The 22616-nt window shown below is 36.0% G+C and overlaps 1 pseudogene; it reads right to left on the bottom strand.

Annotated features, from left to right (window-relative positions):
* Nucleotides 1-20351: 20351 nt before the first annotated feature.
* Nucleotides 20352-21319, bottom strand: LOC127624681 (growth arrest and DNA damage-inducible protein GADD45 gamma-like; annotated as a pseudogene).
* Nucleotides 21320-22616: the final 1297 nt, after the last annotated feature.

A 22616-nucleotide genomic window follows, 5' to 3' on the forward strand; every position in this document is an offset into this window, starting at 1 on the left:
GGCCCAAACACTCAACAACAGTTACCACTTTGGCCACTGGGGGCAGTGTTTTGCTTTTTAGTAAGTCAAGACCGATTTCAGCTAAAGAAAAGCCAACCTACTGTTTTCAATTTCACTGTGAGAACAGTCCGTTTCATTATATGGCAATGAAATCGGTGAAGACTGTTTTTAAAGATTCACCTTTTGGGTTCCCTGAAATAACAAAAGTCAAACAGCGACATTGGAACAACATATTATAAATTAAATAATTGAATGCCCTAACGCAGTGTTGTTCCTAAAACAAGATAAACCGAATAGATATTTTTACAGAATCGAATAGATATTTTTACAGGAAAACAACAAAAATGTATTATCAAGAATACGATTTTTGCCCTAATATCAATATCTTGCTAGAAAAAAATTCATTATGATCCAACGTGAATTTTTATCTTGTCTGGTAACATGTGCATGTAAAATGGCTAGAAATAGCATTTTAGCTTAGCGTAAAGCTTACAATTTACACAAGGTATACTTCTATTTCTGCTGTCCCAAACTTACTTCAAACTTACTTCTCTGTCTGCTCGTAAGAATGTAACACATCATAAGAAATTGTTTCACCGTTGTTCAAATGCACTTTGGATCACATCATTTATATGTTGATGTAATGGAAAGTACTTAACAGTATAATTAAAAAGATTACTAGAAAAGTAGACTATCCAAATCATATTGTAAATGATGATACAAAAATTATAAATAAAGTGAATGATATTGTCAATAAATTTAATGAGTATTTTGTAAATATTGGATGTAAGTTAGCTAAAGAGATTGTAGAGCAGAGAACTGGGGATAGGGTAGATGAAGTGAATATTCCTAGTAACATCCAATCAATATTTGTTAGGTGATGAAAAGGAAATACTTGACATTGTTAATAATTGTAAGAATACAAATTCTACTGATTGTAATGATATTGACATGTCATTATTAAAAAACATTATAGAATATATTGTAAAACTATTTACATATATATGTAATCAGTCTTTTTAACAGGTATATTTCTGAGTAATATGAAAACAGCTCCTATTTTTAAAAGTGGAGATAGACATCTCTTTTCCAGTTATAGACCAATTTCTCTGCTTTCCCAGTTTTCAAAAATCTTAGAGAAATGATTTGTACATAGGCTTGATAATTTTATAGATAAAGACAATTTATTGAGTGATCATCAATATGGCTTTAGAACTAATAGGTCAACCTCAATGGTGGTGATGGAACTGGTAGAAGAGATTTCCACTGCTGTGGATAATAATAATGACTATACTGTGGGGGTGTTCCTAGATTTAAAAAAAGCTTTTGACACTATTGACCACGGCTTGAAACTGGAGAGATATGGTATAAGAGGAAAAGCCTTCTTCTTGGTTAAGAAGTTACCTTTCTGATAGATATCAATCTGTACAAATAAATAATGTTAAATCAGAATTAATGAAAGTCACTTGTAGGGTTCCACAAGGTTCGGTGCTAGGCCCAAAATTGTTTGTACTGTATATAAATGATATATGTAAAGTGTCTAATGTATTAAAAATGATCCTGTTTGTAGATGACACAAATTGATGTTGTTCCGGTGGAAATTGAATTGATAGTCTTAAAAAAAAAGTAACTAAAATTAGAATTAATAATGAGGAAATAGAAAGAGAGCATGAAAATACATTTCTGGGTGTTATAATAGATCATAAATTAAGTTGGAAACCACATAGAAATAATGTAAAAACAAAATTGTCTAAATCCATTGCAATATTACATAGAACAAAACATATTTTGAATGAAAACTCATTATATATACTGTATTGTTCGCTAATAGTTCCATACATTACTTACTGTGTGGAGGTATGGGGTCATACATATAAAGCCAACATAAATCCAATATATATGTTACAAAAGAGAGCAATAAGGATTGTAAAAAGGGTAGACTATTACGAACCAACAAATGCATAAATGGAAATGGACATATTATTTATTGAATTACATGTCTTAAATTTTGTTGAGGACATTGAGGACCGAAATAAAATGTATTTAGAATTTTGAATTGAATGTATAAACGTTTTCCATCTGAAAGGACTAAAAATGACAATAAATGAAAAGTCATTTCTTCAGTAATCAAAATACTTTTTTAATGTATCTGTATTCTAAATACCAATTATTTAAATTGTAACTGTAGTGGAATACAGTTACTTATATTTTTTATTTTAAATACTTAATCCCATTACATGTATTTCTTTACTCCCCAACCCTGCATATTATGGTAAATTGTCTTACCCATAAATCCTATCGGTTTTCCCATTAAAAACTGGTCAGACTGCAGTAACCTGCTTTTATTTTATCCAGTGTGCACAATAAACCTACAACATCTTTAACAAGATAGGTTTTATATGTTTATAATGTTTATGCTTGGCTTGATTTAGCCTTCATTTGTTTTGTACCACATGGTATAGAATAACACATGTCGTCCTCAACAATTGGTATACAGTATGTACACATTAAATAAAATTACCAAATGTATGAATGAGAAAATGTGTGTCCAGATGGAATAAAGCAAACCCCCTAGAGAATATTGTGTATTAATCAAAAGGCCAGTTTTTGGCCGTAGTTTAACTGAATGTAGTATTGCCCTCATAACTGACTGACATGTAGCAGAATAAGACCATATCCAAACACATTGATGGATTTTAGTGCCAAAGATCAGGCCGCATACCATGTGGTCCTGCTCTTTAAACCCAATTCAAAGCTTTTTGGAAAGCATGCGGTTCTCAGCACTGACCCGTGGAATGTGCACTCTGCATTTTCGCTCTTGTACATTTGGCAGAGCAATGTAGTTCTGATGCAGAAAGGCAGTAATAGGGCTCTGATTAGCTGGCTTTAGGAGCTGCCAAACACTCTGTCAGTTAGCTGAACACCCCTCATCTCTCCTGTATTAAATCTTTTAATGTGTGTACTTTGTACTAACCCTCTTACCCACACATGCCAGAATTCCACCTATATTTATTGTGGAACGCTTCTCAGATCCCCACCCCCCCATATATAAATTATTTCACTCAGTCCATCAGTTCTCCACCTAGAGTACTGAGCCATACAAAGCCAAGGAGAGCAAAGAAAAACAAAGGCCAAACCAATAAAAGCTGCCTAAAGGGAGAGCCTGCCACACTTCATCTATTAGTGTACACAAATCGCCGTTGTTATTTCAGCCTTCATGAAGCCATATGTGCAACCGTGAGAATGTCGCTGTTTTTATTTCAGTCAATACATCGCTCTCTGAGTTGAAGTTCTCACCAACTCCGTGCAAAGAAAGAGAAAGTATGCAAAGCGTGAGTTCAAATCTTATGAAGTACAGTTCCTTCAAGATAAAACCTTGATACCAAACATCAAATTGCTAGCAGCAAGTCCCATCAAGCCATTGCATAACTTTCTTGTTCTTTTAGTGGTAAGTCTTTGTTTCTTTCTCGTGCATTTGTATTGTTTTTTCTCTTATTACACATTGTAAAGTGTGTTGGTGCTGGGACAACAGATTACATTGTAGAGCTAATCAGACCTTTGTTTTGTTGGACAAGAAAAACTAGCATAACACCACATTTGGTTTTCTACCACTGAAAATGTGTAAATACAACTATTTATGTGTGGAGCCACACTGAGAGTCCCGTATCTCTGGGATTTAACCGTATAGGGCCTTCAATATGAAGATTTGAAGTTTGTCCAGAACCAGAATCTTATTAAAGGAATATTCCGGATTCAATACAAGCTAAGCTCAATCAACAGCATTTGTGGCATCATATTGATTACCACAAACGTTTATTTTTACTTGCCCCTCCTTTACTTTAAAATAAGTCAAAAATCGAGGTGACAGTGAGGCACTAATAATGGAAGTGAATGGGTGCCAATTTGTTAACGTTAAAATACTCACTGTTTCAAAAGTATAGCCACAAAACATAAACTATATTTGTGGAAACGTGGTTTTAGTGTAACAAAATCACTTATTAACCGTTTCTGTGTAACGCTACAGCCAATTTTAAAATTGTTTTGCCATGTCGATATAATGTCAACAAACCCTAAAATGACTGTAAAAATGACAATAAAAAACAACTTTACAGCTTAAAATAATACATGAGTTTTAGAACAATTAATGTAAGTGCTTTTGTAAAATTATAAGCTTCACATTTCTGCCTTTAAATTCTCAAAAAATTTAACCATTCACTTTCATTGTAAGTGCCTCACTGTAATCTCGATTTTTGCTTTTTTTTTTAAAGGACGGGTGAGTCGAAATGTATGTTTGTGGAAACCAACATATCCCACAAATTCTGTTGATTGAGCTTAAATTGTATTGAAAATTCCATTAAGATACCTTTAATACTTCTGGATTTAGATGCACTTCGACTTTTGGACCCATTGGCATATAATACCACAAGGGGTACTGAAGTGAGATGATTTTAGTCAAACTTTCTTACCTCTGTTTAAATATAAAATAATGGTGCAGCCACCTTTTTAAGTTTATTTTTTACTTATAGTTTTGCTTTAAATCAATGACTCCCCCAAGAATGGGTTACTCAGCTATGCAGCTGTTGATCCATTTAATATTTTGTTTTGTATCATTATTTGTTTATTTTTCACCAGTGAAAAAATGACTAACACAGAATTGAGCCAAGACCCTCTGATTGAGTAGACACAGAATGGCCAGTGTGAAAATTTATTTCAACTTGTCACACGTGAAAATTCTCTCATAATTTACTCATGCCATCCCAGATGTGTATAACTTTTTTCTTCTGCACAACATAACAAATATTTTTTGTACATTTCAGTTCTGTAGGTTCATATAAAGCAAGTGAATGGTGGCCAAAATTTTAAAGCTCCAAAAAAACACAAAGGCATCACAAAAGTAATCCATACTATTCCAGTGGTTTAATCCATGTCTTCTAAAGCAATCCATTGGTTTTGGGTGCGAACAGACGAAAATATAACTTATTTTTCACTATAAATGTTGATATCGTCTCATGGCGATCATGAATTCGAGCTTGATTACACTTCCTATTGCCATTTAGTGCTCTGCACATATATCAAGCACCAGGAAATGTAATCAAGCTCATCAGATTAAACAACTGGAGGCATTTTATGCTACCTTTTTATAAGCTTTTTGAGCTTCAAAGTTTTGTTCACCATTCACTTTTATTTTATAGACTTACAAAGCTGAGATACTCTTCTAAAAATCTTTGTGTTCTGCAGAAAGAAAAAAAAAAGAAATGCACGTGGGATGGCATGAGGTTAAGTAAAGGATGAGCGCGTTTACATTTTTGGGTGAACCAACAAAGTGCTGATAATTTAATTTTTAATGGCTACAATTCTATTCAATTAGAAAAATGCTAAATGGAGTGTACTTTTGAACCCCACTCTACAGAATATTGTTGTCCCACATAGTGGGGTTACTGAAGTAAGAATGCTTCTTTCCAAACTAGACAAGAGTACACTCTTGTATACTTTGTTAGACTTACAGTGACTGCTCACACTGTGATGTAGCTGTCATAGATGTAATGTCAGGCAAAGTTTTGTTTGGCTGCCGTTTGGTTCTTTGGCTTCATAGACGCTACACATGTTGGTCATTATCCTACAGAAACATTTTGAACTGTAGTCCTTTGCATCTTTGTTGTATTTTACAATGACCTTTCACATTAATACATCAAAAAATATCCAATTGCTTCACATTCACAGTATTTTATCGCTTATTTATTGTTCACACATACATAAGTTGAGCGGTAATACATTTCACACTCAAAGCTTTATTACCGAGAGGTTCTCCAAAGAATTATGATGTAATGAAAGACTAAAAACTCTTATTGGGGGCTTATTTTATTACAGCCCCCACGAATCCATAAGCGTGTGAATGTGTGTGTAATTTATGATGCCCAGGGTATAAAAACATTCCTCACTGCAAATGAAGGGCTGCATTTCAGTACGGTAATAATGGACATCAGCATTTATCGGATTATGAAATATGCAACAAGTTTGCATTTGTTTTGGTGCCATTTATCACTGATGTCATTACGGGGCTTGTAGCTCCTGAATATATTAACAAAGTAAAATGTCAGGAATATATAGGTGGTGTGTTTTTTGGCTTCTTGAAAATCCTCAAGGCAAACTGTGCCTCCAGTGTGTTGACAAATAAGGAAAAACAACACAATAAAACAGAATGGTAACAATTTAGCTGACAAAAGAAACAGTTTGATTTGCAGGTTTAATAGTGAATGGTTTTATCAAATGGACTAAAAAAGATGAGGCTATATCCCTTCTTTTTATTAGGTTCCTCCTAATGCAGAATTTTAAAAACACAAAATATTTGATCACACAACATGTCAAACATTTGAGATGTTTTTTTCTGTGTTGCCCTTCAAACACCTGCTTCTAAAAGCCTCTGTAAAGCAAATGGACATTTATCAAAGTTTTCCTTTAAGTTCAAAATCATCAACACTTTAATGTCTCTAATTAAGCTTATAAACGCTACCATTAGGACTGCCTCATTAAACAACCTGACCTCTGGGCTGTTAGATGCTTGCTTCAGGTCCAAGAGAACTCATCAGGGTTTATTTATTTAGCTTTAGCCAGCCAACGTTTAGGAAGATGCTTTCCGAACCCCCTCTTTGCATAATTTGCTGGTCACATTATTAGCTCACATTATATGCGGAATCATTTGCTGTTGGTAAGATGAGGCATCTGACATGGCCATGGCATTCAAAGCATTCGCTTATGGGCTAATTTGTTTGACTAGAGTGACATGCACGAGTATGAACATTGATCACAGTATATATGACATCAGTTGAACTTTTGCATCTCAGGCAGTCCTAATGCAGCATTTATAAGCTTAAAGACATTAAAGAGTTGATGGTTTTGAACTTAAAGGAAACTTTTAGAAGCAGGTGTTTGAAGTGCAAACAGAAAAAATCATTTAAGACGGTTGATATGTTGTGTGATTCAGATTTAATCTATCATTTAAACAATAGCAGCCTTCGCAGTTTCATCACTGAAAGGACAATATACAGTAAATTTGATGATGTGCTGTGCTGGCAGGGCCATCATATACTCTTTGTTGTGATATATACTGAGTTTAAGACTTTATTTATATGTGTAAACATACATGAAGTTTTAAGACTGTCTGTCTTGCTTGCCTGCTTTTGAGAAAAATAATCTATGCTGCTGCAACAGTGCCCCAGTGTTGCGACTTGCAAATGTAAATGTCATAGACAAGAAAGCAAAACATGTGGAGGAAAAGGGTATTTTTTGTGATTACCTAGATGAAAGCTAACATCATCTCAGTGTATGAAAATAATATTTACATATGCATTATGCATGAAATGCAATGGCATTCATCCTGCTTATGATGTCATATGTATGGACATGCATCATTCCCAATATACACGTTTTCTTCTTCTGTATGATACATTGCCATGCAAACATAGCTTTGCCGCTAAATTTACTTTCTGTAGACATAGTCGACATCATCCTGAAATGAAAGATTATAATTATCAACAGGCTGCAGTGGTACGATAGCTGTGGTCCATGTGTACTCCCACACTGACCATCCATATAGCACCAAACAGCAGGCCACAAGAATTCATTTGATCTTCTGTACATCAGAACAGGGGCGGACTTGGCACTAGGCAAAGTTAGGCATCCACCTAGGGCTTCCAGAAGCCAAGCTTTACAAAAAATTACAGTTACAACACCAATACGATTGATATTGCTGTTATTTCTCACACCATCAATGCAAGCAACCCCTTTCCCCATCAGATCAGGCTGTAGTGGAATATTTCCAAGTTTTTTATGCATCTACACAAGTTTGTAAAACAGATGAAAGTTAGCCAAACTGCTCAGACATTTTGTGTTATTTCACCGTATACTTGGTTGCAAGTTACTAGTTAAGCTACACAGTTGCTAGTTCAGTTTGGTTTGAATGTGTGGAGAGAAAAATAATGTACGAATCAAGACTTCCTAAGGCAGGGCTTGTCAACTGGCCGCCTGCGGGCCAAATCCGACCCGCCAATCATCTTTGTCTGGCCCTCCAATCTGAAATACTAGAGCGCTCTCTGTGCAGAACTCAGCGTTCATAGGCAGTGAGTTTAGCAATGCTCAATAGCGCATGCAACAGCACTCATCAGTTGTGCGGACCGGAGTGCGCTTTTAAGCTTTCCTGGCGATAGTTTAGTTATACTACAGCCCTGTTGGATCGCACTGTTTAGGTGAGCATTTGAGAAATCGATTTTGAAAACAGACCGTTCAACTAAAATGCACTGAAAAGTTTGCTTTTATTCACCATTCTTGAAGTGTCAAACGATTGTGTCTCATCTGTTCATGGTCTGTAGGGCTTGGAAAAAAACTGTATTGTGAAATTGAACCTGCAAATATCCTGATTATATTTGGTTCTAATCAGCTGTGAGTCAGCCAACTCAATCACAAACAGCATCAACTCAGTTTGTTCTTCTTTTGCCTTTGATTGCCTACACAAAACTCTGGCTTCTGCACTGGCTATTGTGTGCAAATTCACAATATTTGCAGGACTAATTTTTTCCTCACTGAATAGGATGATACCTTACAGATGAAATGGAAGAATAGAAATTTTATCTCTCTTTTTGAAAAAAAGATAATAACATTTAAATGCATTCTTAAGTCAACATGACATTTCTTTATGACCATTGTTTTCATATGTGTGTTGATAATGTGAGAGGGCTTTAGAAGATCTAAATGCTCCTCCACAGTTTTCATAATTTGTAAACAATAGCCCTAAAATTGTAAAATGATCTTGTGTTTTATAGTAAAGTTTATCAAAAATGATTTATTTGTTAAGAGTATAAGTCCTGTTTGTTTTTCAGCCAGATCTTATGAAGCAATTTATGGCCAGACCTTTATAAATTATAAATTATAATTCAATATACAGTACACCCTGTGACTATTTTAATATGTCCAAAACTCCCTGAACAAGTAACAGGAACAGACAGAAAGCAGATGATCTAACAAATGTTGATCTAGCAAAAAGCTTAATAACAGGCAGAGTATAAATTCATAGAGGAAAAGAAGACACTTGCACAATAATTATGTGGTTGGAGTTGGAAAAGCACAACTATTAATTATTGTACTCATATTGTTATAAATATTGTAATAATCTCACCTGAAGTAAGTCCATCTATCTACATTTACTACAACCTTTAGAATGTGAAAATATCATTTTGGTGAATTGTAGTGAATATTTTTTCTAAAATAATTGATAACTGTACTTATATAATTGACCATACTGTAATAATCTTACCTCCTATATGTCTGTCTGTCCTCTGAGAATGATGTTTCCACTTTCTTGTCATGTGATTTCCTGTTCCCGCCATATTTTATGTATTTAAGCCCTCATTTAAGCCCTCATGTTTTGTCAAGTATTGTTTTGGTGTAACATTGTCAAGTCAGGTCAAGTCAAGTCAAGTCAAGTTGTTTCTGTTTGTTTCGTTTTGGATTTCACATTGTTAATATACTGCATTTGGGTTCATTCTTCATCATCATCATCATCATCATCATCATCATCATCATCATCGTCTGTTCCTGTCTTCAGCCTGTCTCAACGTTACAGAACACTCGACCACAAAATGAACCCATCAGTTCAGCTCCTGAGTTCATGCCAAGGGAAACCGCTCCAAGAGGAATATGTGGAAGACTTCCGTGCTCTGGTCAGCAAGGTGGATTTGAATGAGATCGCCCTCAAGGACTTTTATCAGGCAGGCTTGTTTGAGCATAAATTGTTTGAGCCTATTTTTCTAAAATAATTGATTCATGTACGTATATAATTCATGATAATGTAATACTCTCACAAGTAGTAAGTCCATCTTACTTTTTGTGTTTTTTTTTTTTTTTTTTCTAAAATAATTGATTACTGTACTTATATACTTGACCACACTGTAATAATCTCACCTGTAGTATGTCTGTCTGTCCTCTGGGAAGTTAATAGAACATTCTGAATGTGAACATTTATTTTACTGTTTTTTTTTTTTTTTCATGTATACCTTGCACGTCAATTGAATGAATGAGTGGACATCTCCTATGTTTTAGCGTAGTGAGTGGAGTTTTCAGGCGGTCCCTTACATCTGCGAAACCGAATGTCCAACGGATGTCGAACGTCAAACTAGCTTTACCGCGGTCTTACACATGATAGCAAATTGTTCCCAGCAGTGGCCTCATTGACCTCCATGTATTCTCTGTAGTAGTGCGCTTTTTGTCACGATAGCTTCAGTGTTGTTGAGAACAGCAGGCTGTGTGGTCAAGCTAGTGGCTGCTTGCAGGGTAGTCAGACTTAACTACAGGCTTTATTATGGCCATTATAAAAAGCATAGCATCTTTCCATAGAAGTTGCCTGGAACGCCGTCTACTACACTTGTGAAAAGATCACATCATGGTGGTCCCCTGTTGATAGCCACATATTTACTCATAAGTTGTTTTCCTCATTTATAAGTCACATTTGGGGTGAAATGACTTCTAAACGAATGAGTGTAAAAGAAAGTTGTTTTCATTTAGTATTTAACCGAAATATCTAACGCTATTACCCTCGTTGATCCCTACGATCCCCATGAAAATACGTTTGACATCAAATGGTAATAATGGTCACTTGTATACTTCTGCATTTCACCTGCATGTTGCATTTGCAACCACTAGGTGGAGACACAATATTGCAGAATTTCACTATTGACTGAAGCAAGGCTCCAGTCCAAACCATTCTAAGAGACGTGGATCATTTTAAAATAAGGGATATAAATAAATATGTGAATATATTTATATGTATACTTTCGTATCTGTCGAAAATTTTTAAATACTAAGATCTGTCTTTTTTTATTTCATCCATTTATTGTCCGTGTAATAGGATATCAGCTCTCCTCTTAACCTTGGCGCTATGTAGTCTATTGTAGAAACACGATTAAACACTCATTAAATCTGAAAAGTTGCTGTTCTGAAAAATATTAAAATATAAACAAAAATAATAATTGCAAACATCATATATAAGGTATTTGTACAGAAAATATTTTTGTTCAGTCAGTTTATTTTGGGAAAAAGATCTGATTGTAAATGAACAGACCTGTGTTTTACAGAAATAACACAAGAGGGCGCCACTTAAAGGGATAGCTCACCCAAAAATGAAAAATGTCTCATCATTTACTCACCATCATGCCATCCATATGTGTATGACTTTCTTTCTTCTGCAGAACAAAAGTGAAGATTTTTAGAAGAATATTTCAGCTCTGTAGGCCCATTCAAAGCAAGTGAATGTTGGTCAGAACTTTAAAGCTCCAAAAAACACATAAAGGCAAAAAACAAAACAAAAACACCACTTCAGTGGTTTAATCCATGTCTTCGGAATTTATATAATTGGTTTTGGGTTATAACAGACCAAAAGATAACTCTTTTTTTCACTGTACATCTTGCCATTGCAGTCTCTAGGTACAAACACAATTTCAAGCTTGATTACACTTCCTATTACTTGATGCTTGTGCAGAGCACTACATGGCAGTAGGGAGTGTAATCAAGCTTAAAATCATGATTTCCAAGGAGACTCCTGATGTCAAGATTTATAGTGCAAAAGAAGTTACACTTTGGCCTGTTCTCTCCCAAAATTGATGTTTTAGAAGACATGGATTTAACTACTGGAGTCATATGGATTCGTTTTATACCGCCTTTTTGTGCTTTTTGAAGCTTCAAGGTTTTTTTCACCATTCACTTGCATTGTATGGACCTACAGAGCTTAAATATTATTTTAATTTTTTTAATTTGTGTTCTGCAGAGGAAACAAAGTAATGCACATTTAGCATGGCATGAGAGAGAGTACTTGATGAGAGAATTAAAATTTTTGGATGAACGATTCCTTTAAAAATTAGAGCAAGTTTTATTTCTAAGCACACTTGATCTGTCAAGCTTCTTCAAGGTGGTTCGGGTTCATTAATTGGCCTCTATGAATCTCTGCCTTTTTCTAAAAATACCAGCACACCTTTTCTCTAAAACAGCACAAACTGCACGAAGAATTAATGTAGACAATTCTCTTCACTTAATTATTTTTTTTTAAAGCTAGGCTTATTTCATTGTGTATTAAATTCTTGAAAGTCTGCTTATGTTAATAGAAATTATTAAAATAAATATATAAATAAAATAAAAATCAACTTTTAATTCCACATGATAAGAACATTAAAACTAGAGACTTCACAACTTGCACTCACTTTTTTGTGGCAGATAAGTTGCTTTGAAGGAAAATAAACTCAGAAAAACCCCAAAGCTAACTACAAAGACTTTTGTTTGCTGAATACTTAGTGGTTGTTTAAGCTGTGATAAAAGGTACAGGTGATTTCCAGACAAAAGCAGAGGATCCTGTACCCATATGGCTGTCCCTTGGGACTCTTTTGTGGAGTGATGGATACTCACGTTAACATCCTTAAAAGTTCTTCTTATTTTTGGCAGATCTGATCCCCAATCCTTCACCCTTCCATCCCCCCCTCCCTTTTCTGCCACGGGATGGTTGTATCTGCAAAGTGTGCCTTTGATTTTGAACACAAATCCACAATGGCCCTTGTCCCGACATACCCCCACCGATTCCAGACTTCGTATTTATGAAAAGGAGCATCTCAAATGTCCTGTGCAGGCGCAGCAGCTGCCACTGCTACCACACTGTTCTTTCAGAACTTCAACAAAGGGATGGGAGTTTTTTTCTCCCTTTTTTCCATTTGACAGGGGGGCTCTGCACACTTTTGTATTAACACCATCCCTGACTCCCCCCACTCCCCTTCTCTTTGAATTAGGAGCAGGAGAGGAGGCTGCATCTTTTGTCTACTGGTGTATAGGGGCGCCTCTCTGCACCTCCTCCTTTCAGCCATCTGATACGGCTTCTCTGCAACCCTCTGGGCCCAAGCTGCACCCGACAGCAGAGCCACAGCACAGCTGGTCACTAAAGACAAACTCTCTGACCAAAACCCCCTAACACAGTAACAAAAACCACAACCAGCCTGGTCCAGCACCATCAAGGTTGACTGCAGAGGGTGGTAAGCCTGCAGCAATTTCAAATAGTCATAACAAAGTCTGGCAGACAGAGCTGCATTTTGTCAACAGTTGCCAGCGTGTATTAGCACTGAATACTCTTGATCTGGTGCTGATAGGAAGATGATTTGCTTGAAATCAGACAATGGTCTGTTTACACATGCATACATTTATTTACATCAATGAAAGTGCAGAGACAGAAGCAATATATACAAGATACAAGGAGTGATCAACACTGGTTAAAGGAATGTTCCGGGTTTAGTACAAGTTAAGCTCAATCGACGGCATTTGTGGCAGAATATTGATTACCACAGAAAATAATTTTGAATCTTTCCTCATTTATATATGTATTTTTAAAGCAAAAATTGTGATTAGAGTAAGGCATTTACAAAGGAAGTGAATGTGGCCAGCCCTTAAACATTAAAATGCATATTGTTTGAAAAGTATAGCCACAAGACGTAAACATTATACAAGATATTGTGATTTTAGTGTGGTAAAAATCACTTACAGGGTTTACCGGCATTGTGCTCTAAGTTGTAAATGGATATAGCTTAACACAGATAAGGTAAGTGATTTTGTCACACTAAAATCATGCTAACATGTATATTGTTTACATCTTGTGGCTATAATAATTACATAGTGTGAATTTGAATGAACTGCGTATGAACAGGCTCCATATGCTTTCACTGTTAATATCTCGCTGCAATTTTTGCCAAAAATGCTGTCAGTTGAGCTTAACTTGTACCTGAAATTGAGGAAAATGGCTTTAAAGATACTTTGGTTTATCGTGCATTTTATAGTTACAGCAGTTTTCTCTGAAAGAGTGTAGTTGAGCCAAACCCATCTGTCAAAGATCATTGTCTAAGAGACATGATTTTGGTTTTAACTTTGTAATAATTTTGACAAAATGTGTAGATAATGTGTTTTACTATTGCATGGCATTGCAGATGTGTAGTTTAACGGTTTGAAAACTTTACCAGCATTGTTTATTAGCCATAAATTAACAACCCACACTCTATGAAGAATTAACTATGCAACTATGAAGAATTTTTTTCTAATACTGACAGATATCCTTCCATGGATAGTGGAATAAATATCATCAACAACATCAACAAAAACTTGTGTTTGCATTATTTGTCACATTATAAAACAAGAAAGCATACAGCAGCTAGGACTTCTTGCTTCTTCCAAAAAAATTCTTAAAAAATCAAAAATTATAAGAATAAACCTCCACATGTAGTTGAATGTTTGAGCAGGTGATATGGAGGAAAAGAGGCCCTGGTGCTTGTGCGGGGCGTCAGCATTAGGCAGGAGGCTGAACCTCTGACCCTAGTCATAAAGACAGCTGGCTCATATAATGAGTAATTACCATACACTGCAGACTAGTCTCTCTTACAGCAAACTGTAATCTGCAGGCCTACTCTCCAGCCAGCCAGGGCAACAGGGGCAAAACTTAATTAATTAAGAAGCCTATGATTACATTTACATTTACATTTATGCATTTGGCAGACGCTTTTATCCAAAGCGACTTACTGTGCACTTATTACAGGGACAAGAGTTTAGTACCTTGCTCAAAGACTCAATGGAGGTGGCAGTGGGGATCGAACCAGCTACCTTCTGAATGTAGTTATAAAGTTAATGTTGCAAAATCAACAGGGTAAAATGAAGGGGGAAACTTTTAATAAAATTATGTTTAAAAATCTATAAAATTCACAACCTGTGTACATTGATATATGTTTCATTCTAATTTATAAATATTCAAAAATCAAATTTGATAGCATTTTGCTAATACACTAATTAGCATAAAGTGATGTTTGTATGGTAGAAGTACAATGTATATACAAACAAAATGAACAGCCTAGCTCATTGAGAAGCTTGCTGATTTTGTTGACATCACAATCGAAACATTCCTTCATGTAGTTGTTCCCTCATCGTTTTTTAACATCCTAAGGCTGTTTTGTGATAAGGTGTTTGTTGGGACAACAGAAATACTGATGGTGGTAGCCTCGGCAACAGAAAACCCCTTCCTAATTCACCCTTCATCCCCATCTGCTGCTGTTCCTGGGGCATCTCCAGTTTGCATTTGGAATGGGAGGGTTAACTGAAAAGGCAATTAAAAAGCCATGTGATGCAGGGCAAGAGTGATAAATTATTAAAAAATGATAGCATTATTATTAACTTCCCCTCATGTTGTTCGAAATCTGTATGACTAATCTTCTGTGGAGCACAAAAGATGTTAGGGAGAATGTTCACTCTTAGTCACCATTCATTTTCTTTGCATCTTACAATAAAAGTAAATGGTGGCTGAAGCTGAACATTCTATCTAACATCTTATTTTCTGTTCCACAGAAGATAGAAAGGCATACGAGTTTGGAACAACATGAGGTTGAGTAAATATTAAAATAATTTTTGTTTTTGGGTGAGCTATACACTGCATGCCCAATTATTAGGCATGTGTGTATTCTGATCTTATTATTTCCATGCACATTTTCCAACTCCAAACATCTAAACTTTTTTTTTTTTTTTTTTTTTGCGATTAGTCAACTGGGGTGCAAAAAACACATGGAGAAGAAAAGGTGCAAATTATCTGCAAAAGACTTGAGAAGAATTAAACATGAAGCTACCGGGAACCCATTATCCTCCAATGCTACCATATTCTATAGCTGCAACCTACCTGGAGTGTCCAGAAGTACAAGGTGTCAAGTGGTCAGAGATATGGCCAAGGTCATGAAGGCTGAAACACGACCACCTCTTATAATATTCACAAGTTGAAGCGTCAAGATTTGGCAAAGAAATACATGAAGACAGATTTTTCAAAGGTTTTATGGACAGATGAAATGAGAGTGACTCTTGATGGACCAGATGGATGGGCCTGTGGCTGGATCACTAATGGACACAGAGCACCATTTTGAGTCATGCGCCAGCAATGTGGAGGAGGGGTACTGGTATAAGCTGCTATCATTAAGGATGAGGTAGTTGGACCTTTTCGAGTTGAAGATGGACCAGTTTCTGGAAAGTACTTTCTTTAAGCAGTGGTAAAGGAAGAAGTCCTCAGCATTCAAGTCCATGATCTTTATGCAGGACAATGCTTCATCACATGCATCCAAGTACTCCACTGCTTGGCTAGCCAGCAAGGGCCTCAAAGATGCCCAAATAATGAATTATGGTGGTGGCGTAGTGGGCAAAAGCACATAACTGTTGATCAGAATGTTGCTGGTTCGAGCCCCACAGCAACCACCATTGTGTCCTTGAGCAAGACACTTAACTCTGGGGGGATGTACAGTAAGGGTACTGTAAGTTGCTTTGGATAAAAGTGTCTGCCAAATACATAAATGTAAATGACTTGGCCCCCTTCCTCACCTGACTTAAATCCTACTGAGAACTTGTTGGCCCTTCTCAGATCAGATTTACAGTGAGGGAAGACAATATACCTCTTTGAACAGCATTTGGGAGGCTGTGGTTGCTGCTTCATGGATGGAAGGCTCATGGCAGTTATTGAAAAGAAGGGTGGCTATATTGTTCACTGAAAATTTTTGAAAGGCCATAAATGTTATTTAATTGTCATTTTTTGTTACTTATTTCTAGCACATACTCTAAAAATTGAGAATAAACATTTGAGTTGGGAGAATTTTTTTTTATAATTTAGTTGCCTAATAATTGTGCACACTTCTATATTCCCCTGAGAAAGACAAAACTCACTTTTTCTTTGTTAAACATTCAGGTTTGAGGTTCAATAACATTTTAGATTGACCGTGAGCATTGTGTTTGTTCAACAATAAAATGAATCCTGAGTAATACAATTTGCCTAATAATTGGGCACGCAGTGTACCTTTAAAGCCTCTTATAGACTAAGGTAGCAGGGCATGTATGTAGAGTGGCACTCGTCCATACAGCAGATGGCATGGTCTTATATTAATCAGTTTCTGGACATGACAGCAAACCTTATCTCTGGAATGTTGTAAACCATCCCTCAGTCTTCATCACCAGCAGAACACACCCTCATTGGAGGCTCCCGCTTGGGCTGGGGGCAGATATCCCAGGGGAGAATGGTTGTATAGGCACTGGCTTGTGCCAGGCACAGGGTGGCCCTGTCCCTCTCTCTCTCCTCCTCCCTCTGCTAACACCTACACTCCTGTTCATTATGCACAAGAGCAGATGGATCAGTTTGTTGTGGCCTAGTATCTGGGTAGACTAGAGATTTTAGGGTCTGGCTTTATTTGTAGTCTGCAGGCACTGGCTGTCTGAAAGAGTGCAATAGGGCCCGCCTGCATGTGGATGTATTGCTCTGCAAAGACTTATTTTATTGCTTTAACCTTTTGGTAGTCTAGTACAAAGCTGGAGATGAAGGGGCAAAGCAGGTTCAGCCACACTCTCTTGCAGGGTCATACAATGTTTTCTAAAGTTGGCAAGAAGGTATAAATAAAAATAAAATGTGAATTAGTTAGTTAACAAATGTACCACTTAATTTAGTGGAAGAGATGCTTCTACCCTTGACAAGTTTTGGTAATATCAACTTATGCAACCATTTACTTCCCACCACTTATGTAGTGTGTATTGTAACTTTGCATGTACAAAAAAAGTTTATGCAGTAGTGTGTAGAATAAACTTTCATGTAATCATCTCCAAAGCAGATTTATTTGTTGGACCAGCAGTTTGAGATAGAATGGGGGAAGTGTGGGAGGGTGACCAGATGGCACTTTTTTAACCAATCAGAAGCTGTTGTCAGGAAAGCTTAAGGGAAACCCTCTGTCATCTGAGCTGAGCACAGGAAATCACTGTATACAAATATTAGCAGAAGGAAGTTCAGTTAGTGTTAGTGATTCTATTGATTCATAGCACAAATTGATTCTGATGTTTGATTCGTTTCAGTACATGTTTTTTTTTTGTCAGATTCATTGGAAGCAAAATATATGTAGATGTGTGTCACAAAAAATAGGCAGTTGTTTATTTTTTTATTGTTCTGTCACTATTTATTTGCAGATTAAAACCACAGTTAATTCAGGATCTCATTTCCAGGTTTTCTCTACCTAATACTCTTGTGGGACATTTTAAATGTCAGTTGAAAATGCACAGAAATATGCCTGAGATGAATGTGACCATTATATCATATCCTGTAAAATAATACAAAACTTATATATACATTTTACTCAAACACATACCAACAAATAGCTCTAGAAGAGACCACTATAAATTTGTCAGTTTCTCTGGATTTACTATGTGATTGAGTAAATTCACATTTTTGATTTATTCTATAAAGTACTAACAACATTTCTCCCAAATTTTAAATAAAAATGTTGTCATTTAGAGCATTTATTTGCATTTCACGGGTCAAAATAACAAAAAAGATGCAGAGTTTTCAGACCTTGAATTCTGCAAAGTTCATATACATTTTAAACAACACAATACTAATGTTTTAACTTAGGAAGAGTTCAGAAATCAATATTTGGTCGAAAAATTCTGAATTCTGAATAATTCGCTTTCATGCGTCTTGGCATGCTCTCTACCAGTCTTTTACGTTGCTGTTGGGTGACTTTTTGCCACTCCTGGTGCAAAGATTCAAGCAGCTCAGCTTTGTTTGATGGCTTGTTAACATCCATCTTCCTCTTGATCACATTCTATAGGCTTTCAATGGGGGTTCAGGTCTGGAGATTGATTTTGAACCTTGTTTTTGGCTTCTTTTTTTTTTTAATAAAAAGTCCAAATTAATTTGAAGAGGTAATCAAAATGCTGTTAGTTGAGCTTAACTTGTAGTGAGCTTGGAATTTTCCTTTTTTTTTTAACAGTGTACACTAAAAATGAAAAGATACTCGATGCCGAATTTGGTTGCCACAGACAACCCTCTTGAGATCATTTAGATATACCTTCACTTCTCTGAGAAACTTACTTTTAGTGCTTATTCAAAAACTATGAATTAAGGACTGTCAACTGTTCCTTCAGTAATCCCATCATAAGGGAAAGGCTTGGAGGAACTTTAACTATGTTTTGAAGTTCCTTCAGTGCATGAATATGATATTTGAGGGTTATTTAAATGGTGCCCTATTGAAGATCTTCAGAGGTTTCCAACTGTGTGGCATGTGAGGTACCTCAAATAGTGCCTCAAGCCATTTAATTTTTTCCAGTGTATGGTGGTGTGCTAGTAACAAGAGGAGTTTACTGTGTGGTCTGCTCACAATTTTGAAAGAAGTCAGTTGTGTCTTTCTCACTCATCACAAGGGATCTTACAGACCAGTCAAGCTGATTTAGAGTCATTATAAATTTACATATAGGTTTAGACATTTTATATCTAGAAATAGATTAAAAAAATAATCAAATTATAATAATATAATTGTTAGCATAGAACGAAATGACATGCATATGCCACTTTCCGTTTGGGCATATAGATATAGAAATGATTGTGTGAATGTAAATCCAAGTATGACATATTACATTTATCAAATATTCTGCTTAAACTATTCTCCTACAAATGTACATAAAGATGAAATATGTAAGGCATACACTTTATAAAGAAATTTTCCAGGATGGGTGTTTCTAGTTGATGAATCAGTTATAGTCATGACAAGAACAAGTTTGCTGCACAAACAAGTGTAATTCAATCTTTTATTTGCTTAATTGTTTCTCCTGATACAAAACATACAAAAAGTGAAATCTTTAGACACAAAGTTAGTCATTTTCTCATTATTTCTTGATTAAAAGAGCAGTTTTAAATATTTTTTTCTTCATTTTTTAGTATCAAATATTACTAAAGTTAAAACTTTATAGATTTAAATAAGTTTCTTTTTTTTCTAACTTTTTAGTCATATTAAGTTTTCTAAAGTAAAACCTTTAGTCCCCCCCTTTTTTTTTCTTCCTTGTTTTATTTATTTATTTATTATTTGTCATATAAATTTTTCTAAAGTGAAACCTTTAGAGAATAAAGACAATTCTGGAAAGTGGAAAGCACATTGCCGACAATAAGGTACGTTATATTGTGCAGCAATTTCATTTTTAAAAATGTCCATGGTTGTTAAAGTCCATTTTTAAAAACGTTGCTTCGACGCACCACCGCGTCCCCTGCGTGTCCAACGCATGCGATATTTGCTCTGTAGAAACAGACGCAAAACGCTCTTCTCCTTCCTCTCCAAACCTCATCCGCACAAAGAATGAGGGCCATTGTGTCGTTCTTGTGGCATGCCTGACCTCATTCACATAAAGAATGAGGAACATCTTGGCATGGACGTGACGAGAAACGACGTAGAGACGCGAGGGCCACTCGGGCCTGCCTCGCGCTGCCTGGACAGATCGGCCTCCTCAGGAGCATCCAGGGATTTGGAATCATCATCATCCTTGATTCAAAGGATGAGTCGAGTATTCCTCAAGGTTTACAGCATCTCAACAGAGAAGAGGAAAGTTCCAGATCAACGCTCGGGGAGAGTGATCTCAGGAACCCACTCGTTGTAGCTGCGACTTTCCTCACAGAACAGGTGGAGCTTCTCCAGAGCTGGATCCTCACACGAACCATCCGCTGGGTTCTGGTAAAACAGAACGGAAACGTTCAAAATCAAGCATTGTGAATGAGTCTAGTTAAGCGAGGTTAAGTTAGTGCTGTTTAAGCGTTCATTTAAATGTTGTCTTTGATTAGCACACATGCTTACCGTTATGAGAACACAGTGAGCGTCCTCAAGCTGACTCATGGTACCAACAAGATCACTAAGACGTTTCAAGTCGTTTACTCTGACGATGCTGATGTCGTTGTCAAAGCAAAACGCTTGTATCAGAGTGAAGTGGATCTGAAGAGCGACGTCACACTCAAAGTCATCAGTAGCCAAAAGGCAGAAAGACACACTGTCAGGATCCCTGTTAAAACAAAATGTAGGTTTCAAGTGAATTAACGTGCACGGAGGCCTACTATGGATGAATAGATCGAACAGTACATTGATTATTGAATGTAAGGTGTTCTTCAAGACTTACTCGTTCATTATTTTCGCGCTCTCATAGACACCAACAGTGAGGCGACCCTCAGATTTGGCAGCCAGCAGAGCCTCGGACAGGATTTTCCCTTCATTAACCATCCTGTTTTGGAGTAAAGTTGACTGTAGCAACTTGATACAGTACAGATACAGTAGTAGCTCGAGCAGAGCGAAATAAGTTTAGAGTGAGATTCTACCTGACACGCGACCAGTATTTATAGTGGAATAGCGGCACGCGCTTGCACCGCACAATCTGATTGGCTGTCCAGAACAATAAAGAAGCGGACGTGTCCAAGACGCGTGCCTTTAGAGACATGCATGACATCTATAGAAATCTAAGAAAGGATCAAACTTTGATCCATTTCACTAATGCCCTTAAATAGGCCAACTTTTGCTAAAACACATACTAAACTTAACATTCTGAGAAGCATTTCATATTTACTGTAAAAATGAAGTAGCCTAGCCTACATTTCTGTGTGTTTTTTATTTATTTTTATATTCTCAAGAGAGAATAAAAAAGACAAGAAAATGAAAGAGACCTAAACCTTATATTTCTATTCATTTAAAAGACCGCTTAAATTCCATGCGCGAGCATTTTTGTTAAGATAATAAAGATAGCCTACAGTATAGACTAAAATGGTCACAAATTCGTTTAATGATCACATTTTTGGTATTGATTTAGTAGGTCTATGGATAAAGTTATGTATCTATTGCTGATTGTATGAGACACGCGTGGCTAATATGCATGCCCAAAGAAAAGACGGCGCGTGGCATCTGGACATGGTTCTCTTTTGCTATGGAAACTCTCCCCATCTGTTGATAGATAAGATAAAAGATCAGCTAAGGAAATTTCGGCAGTATTTAGCAATCTGAATAAACATCTATGCCTGTAGGCACAAATACATTATATATATATAAATAAAAACAGAATCACGAGAAAACAAACGTTTTGAAAAAGCTTTTAAAGGGACCACAAGATGTTATTTTATGTTAATTAAATATATATATATATATATATATATATATATATATATATATATATATATATATATATATATATATATATAATTAACATAAAATAACATCTTGTGGTCCCTTTAAAAGCTTTTTCAAAACGTTTGTTTTCTCGTGATTCCGTTTTTATTTTTTGTAATTATACATAGTTAACTGAATTTTAAATCGCCTATATTATGGGTCTGTATATGTATATATAAATATTATGTATATTTGTTGTTTAGTGCATTAATTGTTAGTTTGTGTTGTTTACTTCATTAAAACACGTGATCATATCTGTGTAAACTTTTATTGACTTTTATTTCTCTGATGATTTTAAGTAATCTATAGAGAAAAATAAAATGGCTTTGACAGATGACTGTGCTAATTTGCAGCTACAGGAGGGACTAAGTAAAAGCAATTGTTAGATTAGTTTGCTTTGCGCTCTAGCAGGTTTTACTTGGAACACCTGTCACTCTCGCGCACTAAGGGAGCTGGGGGTAGCAAAGAGATGTCCGGACTGCAGATGTGATATACCAGAACAATGCAACGTGCTCGTTGCAAGTTTTTTTGCTATTTGAAACCAGTATTATTTTTCTTTTTGTAGGTATAAATAAAATGACA

Source organism: Xyrauchen texanus, chromosome 31 (genome assembly GCF_025860055.1).
Source record: "Xyrauchen texanus isolate HMW12.3.18 chromosome 31, RBS_HiC_50CHRs, whole genome shotgun sequence".
Classification (NCBI taxonomy): domain Eukaryota; kingdom Metazoa; phylum Chordata; class Actinopteri; order Cypriniformes; family Catostomidae; genus Xyrauchen; species Xyrauchen texanus.